Source organism: Lepidochelys kempii, chromosome 10 (genome assembly GCF_965140265.1).
Source record: "Lepidochelys kempii isolate rLepKem1 chromosome 10, rLepKem1.hap2, whole genome shotgun sequence".
Classification (NCBI taxonomy): Eukaryota; Metazoa; Chordata; order Testudines; family Cheloniidae; genus Lepidochelys; species Lepidochelys kempii.
In genome coordinates, this window is record NC_133265.1 from 64,379,930 (window position 1) to 64,404,267 (window position 24,338).

Sequence of the window (24,338 nt, forward strand, 5' to 3'; positions counted from 1 at the left end):
TAAAGAGAACCTGTATTATTCTGATATATTTCAAGTGCTGGATTTTTAAAAACTGTTTAATGCTACAGCTGTATACTGTTAATCCTCCAAAAGAGCTGCCAAGAGTAAAATGAGAAGATTTAACTTATGGTTGGTTTTCATATATACTGTACAGTGCTATTCTGAATAGGGACACCATAGTGTCTGAATATTTTAACAGATCTGAACTCTTTCCTGAATATCTTCACTTATGCAGCTGCTTTCCCTTTAAAACTCCATATAGGAAATACTTTTCATATCCCTTGAAATCTACATCTCTCTCTACATACAGACATACATGTGTGTGGGCACACACACACCCTTTAAGTTATTTACTTATTAGAAGACTAAGGAATATTTACTTTGGATGCTAAAATACAGTGATAGATGAGAATGAGGATGGTTCCCACAAGTATTCACCACAGAACAGCATCATTCATATTTGAGGACATTTTGAAAACTGTTTTCAAAGAATAAATCCCACCGAGACCATATTTCAGACCCTGTAATTAAATGTCCTAAACCGGTTTGACAAAAATATTTGACTTAGATTGAGTGGCCAACACCATACAGGATGATGGCATCAACAGGTTCTACTCTATCCTATTCTCCCTTTCCTACATAATAATACACTGAAAAGGACACCTTAGCAGGAAAGATCTAAGGCTTTGAGGTTGCTATTGTTGTGTAACCTTGGACCTTACGACCAGTGGAAGTGTGGAATGAGCAGGGGTGACAGCCATATAAACCGCCCTATGCTAGGGATCCATGGGAACATACTACATACTTCCTGCAAATGTCACTGGGATCATATGGAACCACTGTGTATCCGTACTGCTGCTCCCAGCCCTCCCCTATCATAGTGGTAGAACTGGAAGGCAAATACACCTACCTTTGGATAAAATATCAGCTCAGACAGTGGACATCTGATCCCAGTTTAAGGCAGATGGTTAGGATTCTGTTATCTGCTAAAAGTGAGTAATTTTGTTAAGCCTTGAACCATACACAGAAACGAGAACATCTGTTCTATATCTCTCTAGTAGGCACACTGTAGATATGGCCAAGTTTTATTATTTTTTTCTGAAAAAAGATAAAGGAAAAGGTAGTTACTGTGTAACAAATCATTCAAATTCCTGACGTCAACCTCAGAAAAGAGGTGAGTATGTAGATAACACTGCTCTGGAAATGTAAATGACAGTCTGGTCCCTTGTGTTAACAACAGGGCAGGAAGTTGGCCACAATAGCTATAAATATATGCTGAAGCTGGAAAATACAGTTTGCAATGATATTTAAATCATTAAGCCTTATTCAGGAGTAATCTACAAAAGTTAAGATCATTTTGGAAGATTGCTAACTTTATGTTTGTGCTTTACGTGCATGTTAGTGAGAACTCCTAATGTGTGTCTAACACACCTGATAAGTAGATGGTCATTGTCATACCTTTTCCTTAAAAATAAATACTTTTTTTTTCTTGAAGGACTTTCCACATGGAGTGGGTGAACTCCAAAACAATTTTTGTTCCAGAAAACATTTAGAAGTTTTTGAGAAGTTCTAAAAGTTTCAAAGAACAGTTTTTCATCCTTGGGCGGGGGGGAAACAGGATTTTTATACACACACAAACACACTCTTTGTGTGTTTAAACATATTGCTTTTTCCCCAAGAGTATGAAAAAATGTTTTCTATGTACGTGCCTCCTTGATTCTATACTGAACGAATCCCCATGAGAAGAACAAGTTGAGAGTGGAAGGAACAGATGATCATCTCTGTTGTTAATGACACTTAGAACCCAGCTCTCCCCTTTGGTATCCTACTGCTCTGATAGGGTAATGTACAAGAGTTTGGGGAGACAGAGAAATGATAATGAAAGGATGCTGAAATCTAGCAAGAATACTCCTACTCCTTCCTCCTCATTCTGAAACTGCTGTACACGGTACTTCATAGGAACAACATGGACAGGGAACATTGTTGTTAGATAGGCTTGATGTTCACCTATGTTCTCTCCACCCTTCCTTGATATCTGATGTTTTTTTCTCCCCTTTGAACTGAAAATAAACCTTAAAGGTCAGTTCTGTGGATGAATATTAGCTCGCTGTCCGGAAAAAAAATCTAAGATGCACTCCTGTATAAATGGAGATTAATTTGTAAAAGGGAAATGTGAACAGAAAGATGACTGCTTTCAGGGGCATTCTGACATTAGAAATATCCCCCAGAAAACACTATCCAAAGATCCAAAAAGGAACAAAGATAATTACAGCAAATAGCCTCTGGTAAATCAAAAATAAATAAACAAACAAAGACTGTAGAAGAAAACATCCCAAATGCACTTAAACAAAATCACTTCCAAGGTGCAAGAAAGATAGGAGGGTCAATAGTCAACAAAATGACATTTCAGCTTCAAAGAGCCTTACTCATACCTTGATCCGGTATCACGGGAGGGATGATAAGTGCCCATTTCAGACAAAATGTTGTTTCTCTCTCTCTCTCTCTCTCTCTCTTTTTTTTTTTTTTTTGGTACCTCGTATAAGTGCCTTTTAGCTGTGACTCTTCTGTAATATTTTTGAGTTATCAGTGGAAGTTGCCTGACTTGACTTTGTCTTTTTTGCTAAATTGTGAACCCACAATGTCCTAGTAGGTTTGAATTGTAATGAAAAGAATCCTCCCATCACTGCTCCACTTTTGCATTAATCTATGTTATTTCATAGTACCTTATTGTGATGTTACAGCAGCAGACCAAATATGGAAATATATGCAATCCTTACATACAATAATAATAAAACCGATAACAAGGAAAGAAGAAATATGACATGTGCTGAAGATAACCCATACTGGCACATCTTGATTTTACTGGCAGCATCAACAGTAGATAAACACTTTTCTAAGGAAATAAAATGTAAATACAGATTAACACATTATAGCTGAGACTTTACACATACATTTTTCAAAGTTGTGATTCCAACAGCAACTGTAATTTGACCTTCTGCGCTGTTTCAGAAAGGCATGAGAATTAACATCATGCTGTGTACAGTAGAACTATGAAGTTTTGTAGCAGGGCATATTATAGCTGATGTAACAGGGCTTTAGATCCTGACTCAGTAAAGCACTTCAGCCAGTGCCTAATTCTAAGCATTAGTACTGAAGTCAGTGGGACTTAAGCTTGTACATAAGATCCCAATTGATCAAGGTACTTACATATGTGTGTAACTTTAGGCATGAGTGGTCTCTTGACTTCAGTGGCATTACTCTGCTTAAAATTACGTGCATGCCGAAATACCTTGCGGAAGCAAGCTCAGATTGCCTACTCTTCTCCATTCAAAGGGTCTTTGGTCAGTTGCTCCTATCTTTCTGAACCTTTCGCCTTTTAGGTTAAAATTTTCCATGCTTGGTCTCTGCCTGCAGGTGACTTTGTTTTTAATAAAACTTTAGCAAAAATGGTTCATCATTTTTAAGAATAAGAAGAGTGCACATTTCTCACTATGCAAATTGCAGGTGACTATTACTGAACAACTCTAAACCCACAGTGAGTGAGGACAGGAAACTAAATTTTGGAAGGAAGGCAGGTATTTGGGGGAAGAAGATGCGCCTTTTAATGTTCCAGTGAAGGTTGATTTTGATTTGCCGAGTGACAACTTGAGAACCATCATTCACTCCCATCTGGTAGTCTTTTCACAATAGCACTTTTTTATCCACCAACATTCTAAAGGGAAACTAGTTACAATGTAAATGTTCACTTAGTTGATTAACTGCTTAGGGGAAAATGTGGTGAACTTTTGTGCACTGAAAGAAGCAGGGGTCATATTGTTAAACTCACTTGTTGTTATTCCTTTAACTCTTTCCAGGACTCTTAATTTACTATTGCACTAAACAAGGTGCTGATGCTGAATTTATACAGTGTTTACATACCTAACATTTCATTCATGCTTCCAAAAGTTTTTAAAACTATGTACAGCGACTACATCATGAGATTTAAGCCACCACAGTGCTATCAGCCTGAGCTTAAAAGGTTGGTACTTACCAGACAAAGACACTGACTAAAGGTCAGGAACTTATTGTCCAATTTAAATAAAATAGGTGGTAGCTCAGAACTACAGATATCATTCTAAGCAGTTTGTGGGTCAAATGGTTAGCAATTCTGCAGTTGATACAGATGATCATGGAAGCTGGGAGGTTTTCAGAGCAGGGTTTATTATTGCAAAGCTGGTTGGGGCTCAGATGAGGGGGCTGTTGACTTCTGCAACTTTCATGATCATAAACTACTCACTAGAAATAAATAGCTCGGTTTGTAATAACTTATTCACTTTTTGGCCTCTGCATCCATGTGCTGCAGACATACAACAGGAAACGTGCACATGGCAGTTGAGAAAGGGTCTACATGTGAAGAATACTAGGCTATTCGTCACACTGTTTCAGGGGTTACTGCTATTGAGTGACTCACGGAAAGTCAGTATAAAAGATTCATACAGTCATTAAATACTGTAAAGCTTTTTTCCATTTTGGGTTAGCCTGGCCCTTTAAGGCACAGCCTAGCAGAAGGTGGCAGTGCAGAGGCACATAGCTCCCAGGGTCATAGTTTTCCAAGGCAGGCTCCATGGTTCTGGATCAGCACAGCTTCTGCTGCATCCTTTATAAGGGGACAGTATGCAATTGTAATCCCACCTGGGGCCCGTTCTGCTGGCTAGGAATCCGGAGTGATGTAGCTCCAGCCCTAAGCCCTGGGGGAGATTCTTGCCTCCATAGCCTCCAGCCTCCAATAATCCTTTGAACTCTGAGTGCAAGAACTGGGATCGTTTAGGCCCCATAGAGAGGCACAAAGCAGAGAGGACTCCTTGCACCCTCCCTGCACCTCAGACTTGTACATGGCCAGACACAAGCTGTCTCTTAATGATCAACAGGAAACAAATGATTGAACTCTTCTTAATGTGTTGTTTGGGAAAGTAGACAGAACATTTAGTATTAAAATAGCAAAGTAAAGCATTAGAAGTGTTTCCGCATCAGTTTTCCATTAGATTTCTGTGCAAAGATAAGGAGGGATAAATAAATGGTTACCGCAATATTGTTATTTCCCCGGTGAAACTAGAGTTGTTGGGGTTTTGGAATAGATGAATAAATAGGGAATTTCCAGAGTGTGTTTTACAATTCTTGAATTTACAAGAAAATGAGGATTTCATTTTCAGTAAAAAATGTGCCAGTACTCTGCTGGATGGGTGTAATAAATCCACACAAGAGGAGAAGTTGCAGCTGTCGCAGGAAAGGCTGAAGGATCAGTTTTTAAGGGGGACTGGTTGGCTCAGAAGATTGGTAGTTTGGCTATAGAGACTTTTGTGTCCAGGTTCTCAGAGACCATATTGATGACTGTAGTGATGAGCATTATATGGTGGAATGGATGCAAGTCTGAATCCAACCAAGGTTGGTAAGGAACAAAAGTCATTTTCATGAGGTGGCTGTTCAGTGAAATGAGGAGTTGACTTCAGTCATATCCCCAGTCAGCAGGTATCAGAATTACTCAAACATTTGTTAGGCTAAGTATCCAAGGGATATCAAGATTCCCATCCCTAGACTTGTTCCTTCCAGGCAGGATTGAAGCATATGGGTGAATGGGCCAGTGTTCAGGAGCTTCCATAGATTAGATATCACACAGATAGAATCAGTGACAAAACAGCAAACTTCAGAATCCACTCACCTTCCAGAAAGACAAAAATTGAAGGGAAAATTATAGTGGAGCAGTCGTATTACTGTACTTAAGGCTGCAACTAGATTACTCTTTAATAATCAATTTTTCTAACTGCTCTAAAATTCACTTGCATACTTGGACTGTCTGAAAATTTTCTGTGCCTTATGGGGTCCAAGGCAGGGTTACTCATCCAGATTTGAGGTGGTTTGAGCAAGGTACTTCAGATACAACTCAACTTTTTAAAAAAGCACATAATATCAAAATGTTATGGTTGGTATGTATTTTTGCACACAGATGGGGATCAGGCTGTGGTTCTGATCCTCTGCAAATTGATTTTGCCAGGTCAGGATGCATCAGTATCTAGAACCCACTGGCCCTTTGATAAAACAATACTTTAAAGTTATTCGGTTTCAGGTTGGATCTGCAGTGTGTCACAAGCCGGAGAATGTCCTTTGCAGATGTGCAACAGGACAAGGGCTCTGTGGCAAACCAGGGTTTTCAGGTAAGCTGATGTTAGAGTAACTGTGTGGCTTGCAGTAGTGTGCTGTTACCATTGAATCTGAGCTGTACCTATGGCTGTGAGTTTGAGTCCTCCCTTTGGCAGCTGTGTGAGAATGTGTGGTGCATATTAGTTGTTTTCTTTTTGCATTCTGCAGGGACTCCTTTTTCCCTGAGAGCAAAGTTTCTGGTTTGATTCAATATTTATTTCAAATTGATCTAAAATCCATATGCATATGGAGAGGGTTTTGAAAATTGTTGTTCCTCATCAGTGACAGAGGTAGAGTTAGTGGAGCAAGTAGGGGGTCACTTGGTCCATGGGTTCCTCAGGTACAGACCCCCAAATGAGGAGCTGAACTCTTCAGTGCAATATGATGATAAACATTGTTTTATGGAGCATCTGTACCCAAAGACCTCTTCAAAACACCCTATTTGTAGTTTAAACTATTTGTGTAATGCAGTCCACTCTGTTCCTCATCACTTAGCAGAATTGGCAAAGAATTGCCTACTAACAACCCTCACAAGCTGGCACACTAATCAGAATTTACAGGGAAGATAAGAAGATAAGAGAGTAATGGAGGGAACATACAAGTAGGAAAATATGTGCTCACAGAACACTCTTGGTTGCTAAACGTTTAAAAAATGACACTGTCAGTGTTTACCTAAAAACTTTGTTAATGCAGAGTTCAGGTTACGCAGTGGTGCTTCACACCCTTCCAGAATGTGGAGAGCAGCTACACTGTATTGAAGTACTCGACATTCTAGAAGGGCACAAGGCACTATTGGCCAACCTTTCCTCTGTGTGAATGGAGTTTTGAGGCAGTGAATATAAGAGAAAGATGGATTTTTTTATTGCAAACATGTAAATCATGCATGATTTTATTCACAACCCTGAAGCTTCAGAAGTTGTAAGTGAAACTATTTATAAATGTATCATGCTTCAGATGATACTTGTGGAATTTTCATTTATGATTTTAAGGATGCGAATATTTGTTTTACTGTAGCATTTCATTGCTGAGAACTACCCATTTATGTGTTTGACTCTCTGCGTGTAAAACTATATTCTAAAGCAATAATAGCTCCGTGAGACAGTATGAACTATCAATGCATTTGGTAAAAGTTCACATCTAGTTACCTTTCATTATTAGTTTGTACATAATGACCCTGTTCATGATATATTTATAGATATGATTGTTTTGTCAAAATATTCCCAGTTTGTCAGCATGATTTAGAACAGGGACTTAAACCTAGGTCTCTTATATCCCAGGTAAATGCTCTAACCACTGGACTGTTGGCTGGGGACTAGCTTGCTATGGATTTTCACCAAAAAATGTCAAAAGGTCTTGGTATTGTCCCATTACAGAATGGGAAAGTTTTTTGAAATCTCAGAAAGTTTTCATGGGACAGAAAAAATGTTACCCACTCAGCTGTAGATACATATATTAACTGAAAGGAGAGAGAGAGAGAGAGATTGATTGATTGGTTATTAAACTACAGAGCACTAAAAAAATGTATCACTTGAAAATCAGTAAAGAAGGTGGACAGTCCATATAGCTTTTCTATAAATCAATTCTAAGTTGCAATGGGCAAAGGTCTTGCCTCAGTCAACACATTCAACAATTATTCTTGTTCAGCAGAAGAGAATAAATAACTGTGTTTAAATATCAGTTTATATGCAAATAAGTAAATACAAAAACGTTAGAACATAATTTGGGAAGTCTTTTGGATAAAAGAGAGAATATGGTTTAGGTCTCCCAGCTCATCTTTGCTCTGACCTTGTATTCTTAGTAACATGAGTGCAAAACACTACTGTTCTGATCAGGTAGCCTTTTACACTGCCTTTGCACTGCTGTAAAAAACTGCACACTACGTGGATGGGAGCAGGATCAGACCATTGTTATTAATCAGCTCCAAAGACTACTATCTATTTTAACAGAATACTTTTTTTGTACTTTAAAGTGTTTCTAGACAAAAACTATTGCTTAATGGGTTAATTAGCATTAGTTTCCTCCACTTTAGCTGGTGAAACCCTGTTTCAAGGGGGGAAAAGCCACCACATAACATGTATGCAAAGCATCTAAAGCACAGCATCATTCCATTTATTGGAGGTTGCAATATTTTAAGACATTAGACTGAAAGCAAACAGTCTGAGGAGCTGCCATCTAGCTTACAAAATCAGGTATAGACATTCAGAGAAGCTTTTGCTTAAAAATGAATGCATGCATGCTGCCTTCATTAAGTACAGTTAGCATAAGCACAGACTTAACTGACTAACACACAGCAGAATGCCAAATGCAGTCATAGAGATTCCCATGTACAGAACAGATGAACCAGTGACTTGATGTCATCCTCAAACTGTGCTAATATTGTTATTAACGTTTATTTACTCCTCGTTCCCTATATTACCGTCTGAGCTGGGTCACTTTCCTTTGGGTTTGTGAAGGAATCATATACGGCTCAAATTTACTTTACAGTTTTAAATCTGCTTTCTTGTTCAGGACAGTGCATATTGACATATTATCATAAAGGGAAGAGCAGAACTAGCAAGCGTATCTTTTTTAATTGCACAATTAATGCATTATGCTGCAATTAACACAAGGCCATATATACATTTTTAAGGTATGAATGAAAAGGAAATGAATATATGGGGAACACTAGATAACACAAGAAATGTTGACACCCTTCTGAGACTTTCTTTTTTTGCTATGGTGTAACATTACTGCACAGCCAACTCTGTCATCTTAAAGTCTTGGTTAATCTCTCTTTTTTTATTGCACATTGTTTGCATTAGCTTGAGCAGTTGTTTTTATTGCCCTCTTGAGCTATTACTCAACAATATATTTAATGAGTTCTTTATGCAAATTAATACAAGTTCAGCTTTACCTTTCATTGAAAAAGTCAGAAGTTCATTTCCCAGTGAGAATGACTTTCCAATCCACTCATTTGAAATTATTGTTGCCATTTTTAGCTGCACTGCTATGTTCATTCCACAGTACAGAAAAACATCTTGGAAAAGCACTTAAAAATAAAACAAACAGCTGATCTTATCATATTCTCCAGGGTAAGTACTCACCTGGAATTTGTGAAAATGGTCCCTGCAGCCATAGACGCTGAGAGCACCAAATACCTCCTAATGGATCACAACAGGCTGTGAGTTTTCCAGTAGGATACTAATTGATTATTCAGTTTTCAAGCTCAAATATTTTCATCTAAGCCCTAGTGTTCTGCCCTTTACAACAAGAAATTTGTCAGCCATACAGTATTTTTTTTTTCAGTTTTAGTCCTAAAAAGCCATAAGCAGGAGGGGAGGGGGTATTTTTTAAATGTACCATTTGAGCTTAAGGGCTTGTCTATACTGCGATGTTGTCGACAAACTTTTGTCTTTCTACTTAAAACAGCCCACCCCCCGTGAAAGACAAAAGTTTTGCTAATGCAAGTGGCAGTCTCGCTCCTGCCGACAAAGCTAATGCCGCTCATGGGGGGCTGGAAGTATTTTGTCGGCAAAAGTGCCAACAAAATACCAACAGATACCCTTCACACATGCTGACTTTTAGCAACAAGGCTGTGTCAACGCAGCCTTCTCGCTAAAAACTATGTAATGAAGACAAGCCCTAAGATATTCAGTTTTTGCAACCTGATGTTGTGGAATTACTTATAGGGATATGGGTCCAGTTCCATTCCTCTACACATGCAACTACCCCATTGATGACATCATGGTCCAGGGAATAAGGTATATGACAGGAAGGAGTTTTGCCACTGAATTCAGTGAGGGCAGTATTGGGCCCTGAGTATTCTGTCATTGATGGGATCAGTATAAGGCTGTTGTATTAATTATATTTCTACTTCTGCTACTGCCCCACTGTTTAAACTTAAGCAGTCACTTCACCTCCGGGCCTCCATTTTTCCATCTGTACAATGGGCAAAATGATACATACCCACCATTATACACAGTGTTGCGGTTGATAGATTAGTGTTTTAAAATACTAACTTGTCATTACTCATGTGAGCAAGATGATCAGGATCTGATGCATTACCTGGATTAAAGTTACAGAGGATACTGTATTATCTGAATAGTTGTTTCTTCGTGGCTATGATGTATATGCAATCCCTCGCCATGATATAATGATCAAAAGCTGCACATTAAGTACACACAAGCAGAATCATTCAGAGCCACAATTATCCAAATCAAATATGCCTATTTCTTTCAGAATTTCTTTTGGGGGATTTTTATTTTCTCCAAAAACCCAAGTTCATCTTTAATGCCATGGAAACTGGGACCAACATGGCAAAGGCCTGAAAAGCTAGCGTCTGCTGTTTAGAGCAGGCTCCCATAGGGTGTAAGATAAGCATGTTGTTTGTTAAATTGGGCCCTAAAAATGAGACAACTTTCATTAAAAAATCTTATGAAATTTGTGATTATTTCAGCATCATACCAGAGTTTGGAATCAATCAACAATGTTTTGGTTTTAAAAAGGAGTCCAGTTATAATGTAAAATATTTGCTTTCCAGCAGTGACTTATCAAACAATTCTGCATAAAACTCAGTTAGGGAGAGAGACAATGTTTTGAGTATATAATTTTAAGTGTGAATAGAAAGGGCCAGGTTCTCTAGACAAACTCTGCTTCCTCCACACTGTTCCTGTGGTGCAAAGGAAACAGAAAATCCCTGTGTCTCCCCAGCTTAAGGGAATCATCAGTGGTTGTAGAGACAGCCCTCCTTAGCCCCTAGCAAAAGGAGCCTGTCAGAGGGGTTAGCCATAGCACACCACACTCCAACAATCCCCAGTTGACATATGGTTTCTTGGTGACTGTAACCAGTTGGCACATTTTAAAGCAACCACTTAACTGCTCTAACCTACTCTATGGCCAGGGCGGCAGCAGGTTGGCCCAGAGAATTAAGGATCTGTAACTTGCTCTCATATGGCCATCCCACCACCAGATTTTGGACCAGAAGCTCTCCATGGCTAATATGTTGTGTAAGTATAATGAGATTCATATAAAATCAAACACTAGATTGGTTAACTGAGTATATCTTCCATGCACCAGACTAAAATATATACAGAAATACAGTGCAGTACCTCATGATGAATACACAATAGAGAACTGTAATAAAACCTGAACAACAAGCCACATAGTAACTCTTGGACTCCAGATTGCTAAATGTTTTGAGCTTTTTGTTTTGGTATCCGTTTGTCAGATCTGATCCTTTGTCAATGCTCATATTAAATCTAATCTGACCTGCACAATGCCATGTTCAAGTCATCTTCCAACATACTGTACTTTGAAAGGGGCTCTGATTTTTTTAATGTGCTATAGTGGGAGATTATTAATTACAGTGCTTAGCTGTTGTGTTATTTTGCTGCTGTGCACAGCTATAAGAGAAGCATCTGAAATGTGACTGCTGGCACATCTCACCCTTAAATATATACTTTCTATTAATACTACCACACTGTTGTTTTAATCCATGAATCAGATTTGGCAGGCCAATTCAATAAAAAGTGGCTCCTGTGCCCAATATAATTCCTGGCAGCCCCAATTTTGGTGGATAATTGTTGGTTTTCAAAGAACTGTTATGCCCTGAGCTCATCATACTCCTGCTTGCCTCAGACCAGCCATACTATGAAAGATCAAGGGGGAAAAGCGTGTCTGTTAGTAAAATGTTTAGTCTCCTCAGGCACTGAAACCCAGATGGATTTTCAATCCAGCCATTCCCCAGAACATAGATTATTTTTCAACAGACGACTGTTGAAACAGGGATGCGTGGTGTGAGTAGAGAGGTAATTCTCTACTATCCTGTGAGACATCATACTTCCAAAAGCAACGATGGGCACCAGAATGTATCTGCCATGACTTCCTTTAGCCCCCAACTGAGATGTGTTTTCAGAGCAGTAAGATGTTAATGAACAACAAACTGTGTACTTTATGTGACACACACAAAAACAAAATGTGTAAAAAATAGCTGGTGAGCACTAGCTAAGAGATGTATTTTTTCACACCCTCAGTGACAGACATTTTGCTGTCATTAGTGGTAGTGTAGACATGGCTTAGAAAGCAAATGAAACACATTTGCCAGTAGGAGAAATGCTATATGTCTTAAAGTAGAAGACAGCCTCTGGTATCTCTTTAAAACTTATGGCAAACAATGGAAATCTACACAGCTACAGTAGCCTGCATGTTAAAAAGGTTCTGATAGTAACATATAAAGATAATAAAATCAGATTGTCTTCCCTGTGCACCCCGCTCTTGAATTGCCCTATGACTTCATGCTCTCTTCTGATGCCAAGATTTCTCTACCTAGAAATCTTCCTGCTCTGTACAGAGTACACAGAAGGCTCCAAGAAATGTGGAACTCACCTGGGTAGATCTAACAGCAGCTCTGTTTGAACAGAGATCCCACCTAGATCCTGATTGTCTGAGTCACAGATCTCTAGATCTGTTATGTGGCTCGGACTGTGAATAACTTTGCAGGGTCACAAGATATTTGCCCAGAGACGTTAACAGGAGAGTGCATAAGTGCCAGAAATCAGGCATGTATGTTGGTCGTGCTGGCTGTCAGTTTGAGGAGAAGGCACATAACATCCAGTAATCTGAAGTGTAACTATGGGGACCAAATTTTGCTCCCCTTATTCACATTAATAGACCCATTTACTTAAATATGACTCAGGAGAATATGAATTGTATAAACCCATGTTTCCAGCTCTTTTTAAAAACCCTCTCATGTCTGCATTTGTAAATATTTTAAAACTGTATATTTGCCTGTCTCTGTTAGTGGAGGATACATCTGACCTTAGCTCTTTAATCACACAGTATTTAGATACTAATTACTGCATAGGACACACTGTAATCAACCAGTTAGAATAGTAATTCTTAATCTAAACAGATATTTTTTATACAATGCGTGAGTATAAATTCAGTAAAAGGAGAGATAATTCTATGAAAACAGACATAGATTTTTGTCTGTTAGGTTTTACATTTTGTGTATACCTATAGACGTGGGATACTGGATGTTTTACATTTTGTGTATACCTATTGATGCGGGATACTGTCTTATATGCTGGCTATAAGGAGTCTGATTCTCCTCCCATTTGTATCAGTTTTACACTGGTGCAATGCCACTGGCTTTAGTGATGTTATTCCTGGTTTATACTGGTGTAAGTGAGAGGGAAATCAGATGGACATTATGTAAAAATCTTACATTACATTATTATTGAGTGTAACCAAATGGCATGTTATAATGTTTTTTGTGCTTTAAGAGAATAGCATTAGCTGTGGCAAAAAATTTTGTCTAGACAGTTTTGTGACAAGTTACGGTGATGAGTACTAATCTCCCAGGGTATATCCATGTAATGAATAATTGAAACCTGGACTCTTCATCTTACAGCTCATGGAAAGGTTGGTGTGTCCTTCTGATTACACCACACTAAGCTCTTGGGTAGGTAACCTGGTAGATGGACTGGTTCTTTGCATGCTCTGAATTCAAAGTATGTCAAATTATCTGTGTTCCAGGACTACGCAGGCAAAATTTAATCTAATAATCCTATAAACAAGGAATTTTACTTGTGCCTTTCAGTTTTGATTTTTAAAAAGAGAGACTTTTCAAATGTTCAGACTAAAAGTATCAAAGGTATTGGGGGTTAGGACACTTTCTCATACATACTTAAATCTATAAAGGTGATTCAGCCTCAGTGCAGATACTGCCAGAGGGAATTGTCCTCATTGAATACAAGGTTAATTCTAAAAGCTATCACCTGAAAATTGAGAGAGGATTCTTTAAAGTTCAAACTACAAAAAGAAACATTTTTTCCTGTTTCTGGTACATTTTGCTGCTTTATTAAGAGATAACTGTAGTTTATTAGCCTTCATGGAAACTCCCCAAATTTGCTCAAAAAAATTGATCTATATGTACATGATGATAAAAGATTTGGTCACTTTAATGCTCTGATTATATTTAATGTATGTAAGACACGGAAAGCTTTGTGTTTTCAGTAGCAGAACATGAAATACAAAGCACAGAGCTAATAAAAATAGGTTTCAGAGTAGCAGCCGTGTTAGTCTGTATCCTCAAAAAGAAAAGGAGTACTTGCAGCGCCTTAGAGATTAACACATTTATTTGAGCATAAGCTTTCGTGAGCTACAGCTCACTTCATCGGATGCATTCAGTGGAAAATACAGTGGGGAGATTTATATACACAGAGAACATGAAACAATGGGTGTTACCATACACACTGTAACAAGAGTGATCAGGAAAGGTGAGCTATTACCAGCAGGAGAGCGGGGGGTGGGGGGGACCTTTTGTAGTGATAATCAAGATGGGCCATTTCCAGCAGTTGACAAGAACGTCTGAGGAACAGTTTTGTTTTTTTTTTTTGGGGGGGGGGGGGAATAAACATGTGGAAATAGTTTTACTTTGTGTAATGACCCATCCACTCCCAGTCTCTATTCAAGCCTAAGTTAATTGTATCCAGTTTGCAAATTAATTCCAATTCAGCAGTCTCTCGTTGGAGTCTGTTTTTGAAGCTTTTTTGTTGAAGAATTGCCACTTTTGGGTCTGTAATCAAGTGACCAGGGAGATTGAAGTGTTCTCCAACTGGTTTTTGAACGTTATAATTCTTGACGTCTGATTTGTGTCCATTTATTCTTCTACGTAGAGACTGTCCAGTTTGGCTAATGTACATGACAGGTGGCATTGCTGGCACATGATGGCATAGATCACATTGGTAGATGTGAACGAGCCTCTGATAGTGTGGCTGATGTGATTAGGCCCTATGATGGTGTCCAGGCTGAGGTTGATGGTGGGATGGAAATTGTTGAAATCATGGTGGAATTCCTCAAGGGCTTCTTTTCCTTGAGTCCAGATGATGAAGATGTCATCAATGTAGCACAAGTAGAGTAGGGGCATTAGGGGACGAGAGCTGAGGAAGCGTTGTTCTAAGTCAGCCATAAAAATGTTGGCATACTGTGGGGTCATGCGGGTACCGATAGCAGTGCCGCTGATTTAAAGGTATACATTGTCCCCAAACGTGAAATAGTTATGGGAGAGGTAAAATAGGGTAATTCTGTGTAATTTAAAACTCATTATTTAGTTTTAAATAAAAGGATTTTAACACATTTCCATGCCTTTCGGTTTTTGAGGTAAATTATCCTGTGAATGCTAATACATATTGAATTTGAAACAATAATATGTACAGAGGCATCACTATTGCATTGTAGGAGAAGATATTTTGAATAAAATGTATCAACTTTATGACATTAAAAGACTCCAAACTATTTTAATACTTTCTGGTATATCCAATGTTAAAATAGTTTTGACTGCAACACTTCTTTTAAGTCACATTGTGTTGTTTTCTATAAAAGAATATCTTTTTTTTAATTGTGCAAAAACATTTTTTCTTTGGATAAAGAAAGAAGGAAAGAAAGTCTTCAAGCCAAAAACAGGATCTCAGTTAAATGTATACCCATTTTGACAGTAATTAAAGCTCCTGCAACATTGATCATCTCAGTGTTATTTCTAAACTAAATGTTTCCATACCAACTCCAAAAGTATAGTAAGAATGTCTATATATACATTTAATTGCATCAAAATAGCACATCCATCTGTGTGCTTTGTTCTAAGCTTGCTGAGTGAGTTGAAAATAAGGAATGTGCTCTGCAAACTCAGCAAGTTACTAACAGCAAGCTTTTTTGGATGTTTTTGAACAAATACTGTACAAAGTAGCTGAGGAAAACTACCCACTGAATTAGTTGGAAGACTTTAGCAGATTAATTCAATTGTAACTAAGGTTAATAGTTTCATGGCAAAGTCAACACAAATGCATTTCCACAACAAATATAGTTATGTGAATTGACCTGTTTCCCTCTTTTATTTTTCCCCACTAGTTTTATTACTGAAGAGACAGCCCCCTGAGAAAGGTAAGCATTGCTTTAATATTCATTGCCTTGGATCAGTGCGGTCAAGACACTTTTATCAGCCATATATGTATTTCTCCTGTGACAAACAAGGTCTCTTCTCAGTTCATTAGTGTGAGCATTCTGGAGTCCCCAAAAGTTACTTGTTTCTGTTTGTGTTTGTGAACTGGTAAGCCAAACATAAAATGAAATGTAGTGGCTGAATACTCAGATCTTTAGCAAGAGAGAGACAGTTTTTGTCTTTGGTTTTCCAGTCTGATTAATCCTTTAATGAAACTGAGAGTTGCTAATCTGGGTAGCTAAATCACAGGACAATGGTTTGGGGGTTTTTATGTCTCTGTAGTACAGCATTGCACCTTCAAGAAAGTCTATTCTTGAGACTTTTAAAGAAAAATGCAGGTTGCCTCCACATACCACTGTAATGTCATATTTTAATTATGGTTTGCAATGCACTTCACACACTGCTCCAGGAGGATTGCCTAATTAACAAGGTTGTTCAGTCTCCGAATATGAGATCAAGACATTTTCAGCAACTATTTGATTGTCACTATGTGAAAGCTGTAGTATGAACAAAGGACACTTTACTCCATTGTTAGTAAACTAAAAGCTTGTCCAAAATGGGCAGCATCTGGTTTGCAAATATAATATTAAAATCTCTGGAAACATCTCAGACTTCAGTCTAGTAAGGCAGTAAGCACATGCTTAGCTTTAAACATGTAGTCCTATTGACCATTATGGCCATCCTCACATAAGTAAAATTAAGCATGTGCTTAAGTAATTTCCTTGATCAGGACCTGCGAGGCCTCATTTTCAAATGCAAAACTGAACTTTTCTGAAAAGAGCAATAAACTCTCTCATTTTTAACCTGAGAAAAAGAACTACATATTGTAGCAATTAGTACTTGCACTAGAATTTTAATATCTTATTGGATATGGAAAATCAAGGCATGCATTTCAGATAAGATTCAATAACAATATCATAGAAAATAAAATAATTTGGAGCCTTGAAATTACATAGACTGCCAAAATCTTTGAGATTACATTGAGACTGTTGGAAGGAAAAGGTGAGATATGTACTGTAAGGGAGAAGGAAAGAGAGAAAAAAAACTAGTATAACTGGGAAAAATTCTAGAATTTAACAAAACAAACATTTCAGTTTTAAAGGCAATTTAAAACTTTAAAAAAAGATAAATTATGGTGAGAATTGTCATAAATCTTGATAGTATTGTAAATGGATTTGGGTGCAATCAAATTAAGTTTCCAGTGAGGTACAGTTATCTTCACTCCCTACTTTGCTATTTTCTGTAGACGTCAATTGACTAGAAAAATTAATCAAAATGAAAAAAAAATGTATTTCCTCCCCTCCCCCCCCCCAATCTTAGGCTAAATTTGTGGATTTACCACTAGCCTCAGAGAAGGGGCAGTGCATAGTTGCAGTGTCCCAGCAGCAGTCCAGGAGCCAAATTCTTATGTAAGGAGCAAAATTCAGTCCCTGAGTCCCTCCTCCCTTCTGCTGGGAAGCAGTGTGCACCAGCCCATTATGTGGCACAGATTACTTTTCCCTCCACTCTGGACACACACAGTGTGGAGTCAAGAGTCTGCCTACTCCTCTCCCCTTCCCACTACTCCCCATCTCTGTGCAGGGAAAGAGGTAGCAGTCCTGCAAAGTTTGCTCCTTCTCCCCACATTATAACCCATGATGTAGATAGCCCACTCAGTGACAAAGGGAAATGCCTTACACCCCCATACTTCCTTGTGCAGATTTATAGGGCAAGACCCCGTCTTGCATTTAGTGTGGTGAATGTGATTTCTGTATGGAAACAAAACTGAGGCTTTAAAAACTAAAGACAGGAACTTTCCTCATAAGGGAGAAATTCACCCTGTGTAGAGGTCTATGCACCACCAATCCTGCTTTGTGTTCTATTGCATTCATGCGATTTAAAGAGTGCACAGGGGTATATTTCATTGGGGCTGTTCAGTCTTTGATATATCAGAAAATAGATTAACATTCTGGGTCCAAAAAAGATATTCCACCTCTCTCTATTTTTTTTCTTTTTCCCCAAATAAGATTAATTCATTTTTCTCAATCAGTAGACTGAAAAACAAGCAATAATTGTGCGTGTGCCAGGCCTTGCAGAAAGAGCACATACAATACCCTTATTGGGATCCGAAATATGTTGAGATATATGTAGGGGTGGGTTGAAATCCGCAATAGAACTTTAAAAATTAATCATAGAAATATATAATTCTTCCCCCTCAGAAAAGCCCAGAAATACTTGTGACTAATTGTAGAGTATTTCAAGTTTCCTACGAAATAGCACTGTATATTGTCTTTACTAGTTGCAGTAGTTTTGATAACAAATGTTTAAACCATCCAGTTGTAGGAAAGCATATTTCACTTCGAGCTTTTGAAATGCACTCTTTATACTTTAAATTATGTTAATGGTTGATGTCTTGGAAACCTAAAGCAAATGCCAAACCCTAATGCTTTTCATATTCCTTTTGCTTGTTCTTTGAGCATGTTTCACACGGTAGCATAAGCTTTAATATGATGGACCTAAAAAAATTAAAGTCAATCCAATTATTCCTATATTTAATGTGTATTTTTGAAAGGCGATGTTCTTTATTCTATAAACACTGACATGTTACCATGCTATATCCAAGAATATCAGCGCAAACCCTGGCAGTTGCAATGTGCTGAATAGCTAGCAACTATTTAGGTGAAAAACTTCAGTTCCTCTGTACTGCAGTTATCTTGAGAAACCACGTAGCAGTAAAGCTTTGTGGATTAATGCCTTTGAATCAGCAAAGCTGCTTCAGATTAACAATTCTTTTAGCTGCTGCCATATATTTTTATTCTATACAGTAACAAACATGATTATCACAGAAATACCATGCTCTTCTTAACCTGTTTCTAATTGGGAGAATCTATTGTATGTATTCTACAGTCCAGCTGACACTGAAGATTGAAGTGTAATTACAGTACAGGCAATCTCATCTCTGGTAATTACAGCTGTCACCATCGATCCAATTAACCAGGATAACTAACTCTGCTGAGCCAGAGTTAGCAAAGCTTTCTTGCTAAATCCAGATTGCTTTATAAGGGGTTTTGTTGGGTTTTTGAGACTTTTCAATTGCCAGAATACTGTTGCTTAAAGAAACAGATAAATGTGGATTTCAGATTAGGGGCTAGAAGGGAAATCTCATTTCATTACATTTTAATAAGTGAAACTTTTAAATGTGCTTGCAAATCAAGTTTTCAAAATGAGAAATAGGCTTTTGGGAAAATAAAATGTGTGGAAGAGAGAGACCTAAAGGGCTACAGGTTAGGGCAGAATTTGGCCTAATGCTTCTAGTAAATGGTCAACACAACACATAACAGCCAGCCTGTTCCTATCTCTTTCTGTTCTAGTTCTGCACACTTTAATGAAGTTCCTCAAGATTTACACTGGTGTAACTGAGAGCAGAATCTACCCCAGCTGATTGACTGGAATTGGTTTTAGATATACCCACTTGAAATATTCTGTCTATAATGACATCTAGAGATGAAGGTCTGATTCATTGTATACATAATACTTGAGCCAAGATTTGAAATACAAGCAGGATTCCAACAAGAAAAGGGAACTATGTGCAGCTCAATACACAATGAATATTTTACACAAGATTCAGCACAAAGACACACTTCTGTCAGACATGCTGCACTGGAACTGGTAGGCATTATAGTGTAGGATAAGGGCAGGAGAAACTCCTTATCCATAACCTGCTCATGCTACAGCTGCAACTTCTGATGCATTAGAAACTGTTGCCTTTCCATCCTCTTGGTTGCTGATACTGTCTGCATTTAGGACCAGACTGTGATACCTTATTCTCATTAAGTAGTCCTGATGACATCACTGGGACGACTCAAGGGGTAAGGTATTATTCTGTGTTGGTAAGAGTGTCACAATCTGGCTTGTAGGGCATAGAGAGGGCTCTCAATTTCTTCACGTCAGTCGTATTTCACAATGCAATCTGCAATCGTTCTAGGGCATTTGAGTCTTGAAGACATAAGTGGGACTATAAGATCAGATCCTAGCTCCTTTTTGAAGACCTCAAAGTGTTTATAGGTAGAGGCTGGGTTAGTTGTGTCACTGGTCCACTATATCAAGTACTACGTTAGAGCTAGTCAGAAAATGTTGAAATTTTGTTGAAGAATGGAAAGAATTTGTGATTTACCCTCTTTTCCTAGTTTTCTGTCCAACACTGTATTGTCTAGATTTTATCTGACCTCATCAAGACTACAAAAAATGAAATATGCTTGTTGTGACAACGTTAGTGAGGCTGCAATGTATGGAATGAGCATAAACACATGAAATTGCGAAGTTCAAGCTGGTCCACGTGCATGCCCAAGAGATATAGGGACACCATTCATTTTAACATACCATGAACTTTGATGGGAGTATGCAGACAGGAAGTCAGAGGAAAGTTGCCACTCCCATTACAATTCCTCCTAATTGTAACTCAGACTGTAGCACAGTGGAAAAGTCTATAGATCCCCCTCCATAACCAGATGGTTCACAAAGCTACCATATGGGAAACTCTCCCATGGATAATGACAGGTTTCAGAGTAGCAGCCGTGTTAGTCTGTATTCACAAAAAGAAAAGGAGTACTTGTGGCACCTTAGAGACTAGCTCACGAAAGCTTATGCTCAAATAAATTGGTTAGTCTCCAAGGTGCCACAAGTACTCCTTTTCTTTCTCCCATGGAGGAATTGCCTGTGAAGAAATTCCCCTATCTGAAGAAAGACAAACACAAAGGACTATTTCAAAATACAACCTCCCTTTGTTCAACATGCTGTAAAAAAGAATGAATCGAGACAACTAAAATCTGTAGCATTATTCACTCCTTACTAAAATGACATCGTTACTTTATGTGCAGTACTTTGCTTGTAGCTGTATTTATGGCACTACTGAAGAGGAAAGAATACTAGATGTACTCTCTATGGGACCATAAGTACAGCTGCATCTGACTAGTGTATAAAAATCAACCTGAGAATACAGTGAATGACTGTGAACTGGACATTGCTCTCACTATAATGTCATATATTGTATAGTCAAAATATACAATAGGAATTGTGAATCTATGTCCCATCAATAGATGAGATATGTTATAGGGACATAAATGGAGAAATAAGATTGTTTTATTTTTTTATTTTTATTTTTATTTTTTTTTTTTTTGCATTAGGTATGTGAACGGGTATGTCCAAGGAAAATATAGCTGTAACAAGATAAAAAGTCATGTTTGATGTTATGGCTGAATCAATATTTGAGGGGGGTTAGAGAAATATCCCAACCTTTTACCCTGAGCAGCAGAATTGTCAGGCAGACTTAATCAACTAGAATTTCATCACCTTTTAAAACTATTACTTTTGTTTCCTTAACACTATTACCAGCAGGACAGTGGGGTGGGAGGAGGTATTGTTTCATATTCTCTGTGTATATATAAAGTCTGCTGCAGTTTCCACGGTATGCATCCGATGAAGTGAGCTGTAGCTCACGAAAGCTTATGCTCAAATAAATTGGTTAGTCTCTAAGGTGCCACAAGTACTCCTTTTCTTTTTTAGTATTTTTAATAAAAGGGTAATTGTAGAGGAATGCACCATACTGACTCACTGTTTTAACGGTGAGAGTAACTAACCACTGGAATAATTTACCAAGGGTCATAGTGTATTCTCCATCACTGACCATTTTTAAGTAAAGATTGGGTGTTTTTTTCTAAAAGTTCTGCTCTAGGAATTATTTTTGGAAAGTTCTATGGCCTGGGTTGTACAGGAGGTCAGACCAGATGATTACGATGGTCCCTTCTGCCCTTGGACTCTTTGAATCTATGACAAAAAACTGATGCATCTTTTACTATTGCCAAACCCCTTGCTATATTGTTGTAGCATTGATCAGCAGTGTTACTGAAGTCTCTAGCCTAGTGCATCCTGGGAAATCTTAATAGATCAAGAAGATGACAATTGTTGAGGTCTAGGAGCTCTGTCACTAGGAGCCATTAAAGAAAATGAGGCAAATTGAATACAGTACAATTTTCTGTGTGTTCAGCCTGCTAAGCATGTATATTTGAAAATTTTCATTCTCTCTCTAAGCAGCCTGCTGTATACTCTTTATTCAGACAAAACTTCCCTTAACTGGACTAGGACTTTTGCCTGAGAAAGGAGTGCAGAGAGAAGAATTTTATATACTTTAAAATATATTCAATTAGTTCATTAGTTATGTAGCAATTAAGTCCTGTTAAGATCAGTGAATCCTTGCATTTTCTGACTAATTTGTAACATGTGCAAGTGTCTCCTTAGAAATATTGTAGATGTTTTCTGTTTATGAACTTGTGTTAATTGTTCAGGACCAATTCTCCGCCCTTCTCTGTTATTTTCTCCCTGCTTTGGCCTTGTGCATTCTTATAATATCTGCCAAAAGGCTGTCCCATTGCATAATGAATATCCTTTCTCACACATATCAGTGTCATCCAGACTAGATGGGAGATTTGCCTGTGTAAGTAATCCCTCTAAACTGTAGATTTTAGGGCAGGTTCTCTCCGCATTAGCGATCTGCTTGGTTCTGCTTGTTTCTGAAGGTCAGTACTGGCCCCAACACAACTCAGAGCTGCTGCCAGGCAGCTCTAACTTGAACCTCTACCACAGGATCCTTAATAATAAAGAGGCAAACATATATCCCCTACAAAGCATACACACATTATTGATTCATTATAATCCAGCAGGTATGCAGCCTACTGTGACAGAAGATGTGGTCCTATATAGCCTCCCCATACGTATTACTTAGTGTTTGTATTACAACAGTGCCTAGAGACCCCATTTGAGATCTGGGCCCCATTGTGCTAGGTGCTGTACATTCACATAGTAAAGACAGTCCCTGCCCCAAAGAGCTTACTGTATATGGGTGGAATTTTCAAAAGTGATCAGCACTCCTCCAGCTCTGCTCCCAGTGAAGTCAATGGTAAAACACTACTGACTTCAATAGAAGCAGAAGTAAACAAATGTAGAATGCTTTTGAAAATCTCACTCCAAATAGACAACACAGGACACCCCTGCCCCCCAACTATTAGTACCTGCTTTTTACTAATGGGGATCTGAGGCACAAAGAGATGGTGACTTGGCCACTGTCAGCATGTGGCAGAACAGGGAATTGAATCATGCTTTCCTGAGTGCCAGACTAGTGCCTTAACCATCATCTCCTATTAATTTCAACAGCAGTTCTGTATGTGTTGGCATTGTAGGAGCAGGCCCAGGATTTCTTCTTTTTCGTGTCACCTTTAGGCCACTTCTGTTCAGTGATTTGTCTTTGTCATATGTGTTTTCACGAGTAGATGGGTGTGCTCTGTATTTTATTGTCTAACATTTTCCAATAATAGGCACACTTATTCATATAAAAGTGTAAACAAAACACAGACAATCTACGAATTGCTTGCACAATTCCATGTGCTGCTATGGCTCTGAATGACATCTTTTCTGACTGCATAGTTTAGTGTGCATGTTTTATTAATGTACAGTATCAGATCTTTAAATATCTTAACAAACACTGAAACGAACATGATTCAATATTTCTTTGTTCATATTTTCTCTAGAGAAAAATTCTGATTTTTTTTCCTTCCAAGATGTAGATCCACAATTTCTCTGAAACAGTACAATCTTTCTCACTTCTACACAGCATTTGCCCTTGTCTCCATGTGCTTATTGCTGGTGCAGTTTGTTTCTTCTGATATCATATTATGCAAATATCATGCACAGCCTCACAGTATAAATGAGGAGCATTTCTCAACATTAATTTCTTTTTTTTTCAAGCTCTGCAAAGCACATTTCACAAACATAGTTGTTTTAAAACAACTGATTGAATTGGACGATAAATGAAACAAGATGCAATAAAGGAAATTCCCCAAACTGCTAATCTTAAAGGTCACAGACTAAAGTAGTTTAACTTCATAAAATGGGACCCTGTGTCTTGTAGGCTGGCTAGGAGAACCTCAGAACATCTTGATCTGAAGAGAGGTGAAAATCTTTGCATGGCTAATGGCCAATTTATGGCTCTGAGGAGGTCTGTGGTTGTTTTTGTAATCCCAAACACAGCTGTTTGGTTAATTGGAAAGACCTTTTAATAAAGCTGAATGGTGGATGCTTTTCAAGTTGCAATTTCAGTATGCAACAACTGAAGGCTTGCCTCAGAGCTGAAACAATTACACTGCTTTGCCCTAACAGC

The 24,338-nt window shown here is 38.1% G+C and overlaps 1 protein-coding gene across 22 annotated transcripts in view; it reads left to right on the plus strand.

Annotated features, from left to right (window-relative positions):
- Positions 1-24,338, plus strand: part of SEMA6D (semaphorin 6D) — a 281,482-nt gene that overhangs the window by 174,209 nt on the left and 82,935 nt on the right. For 20 of the 22 annotated variants that reach the window (XM_073303918.1, XM_073303922.1, XM_073303916.1 and 17 more), the window contains one exon: positions 16,060-16,092. The exons of the other annotated variants lie outside the window; for them this stretch is intronic. The gene's annotated coding sequence lies outside the window, so the exon portion shown is untranslated. The remainder of the gene's footprint in view (positions 1-16,059; positions 16,093-24,338) is intronic. 22 annotated transcript variants of the gene reach the window in all.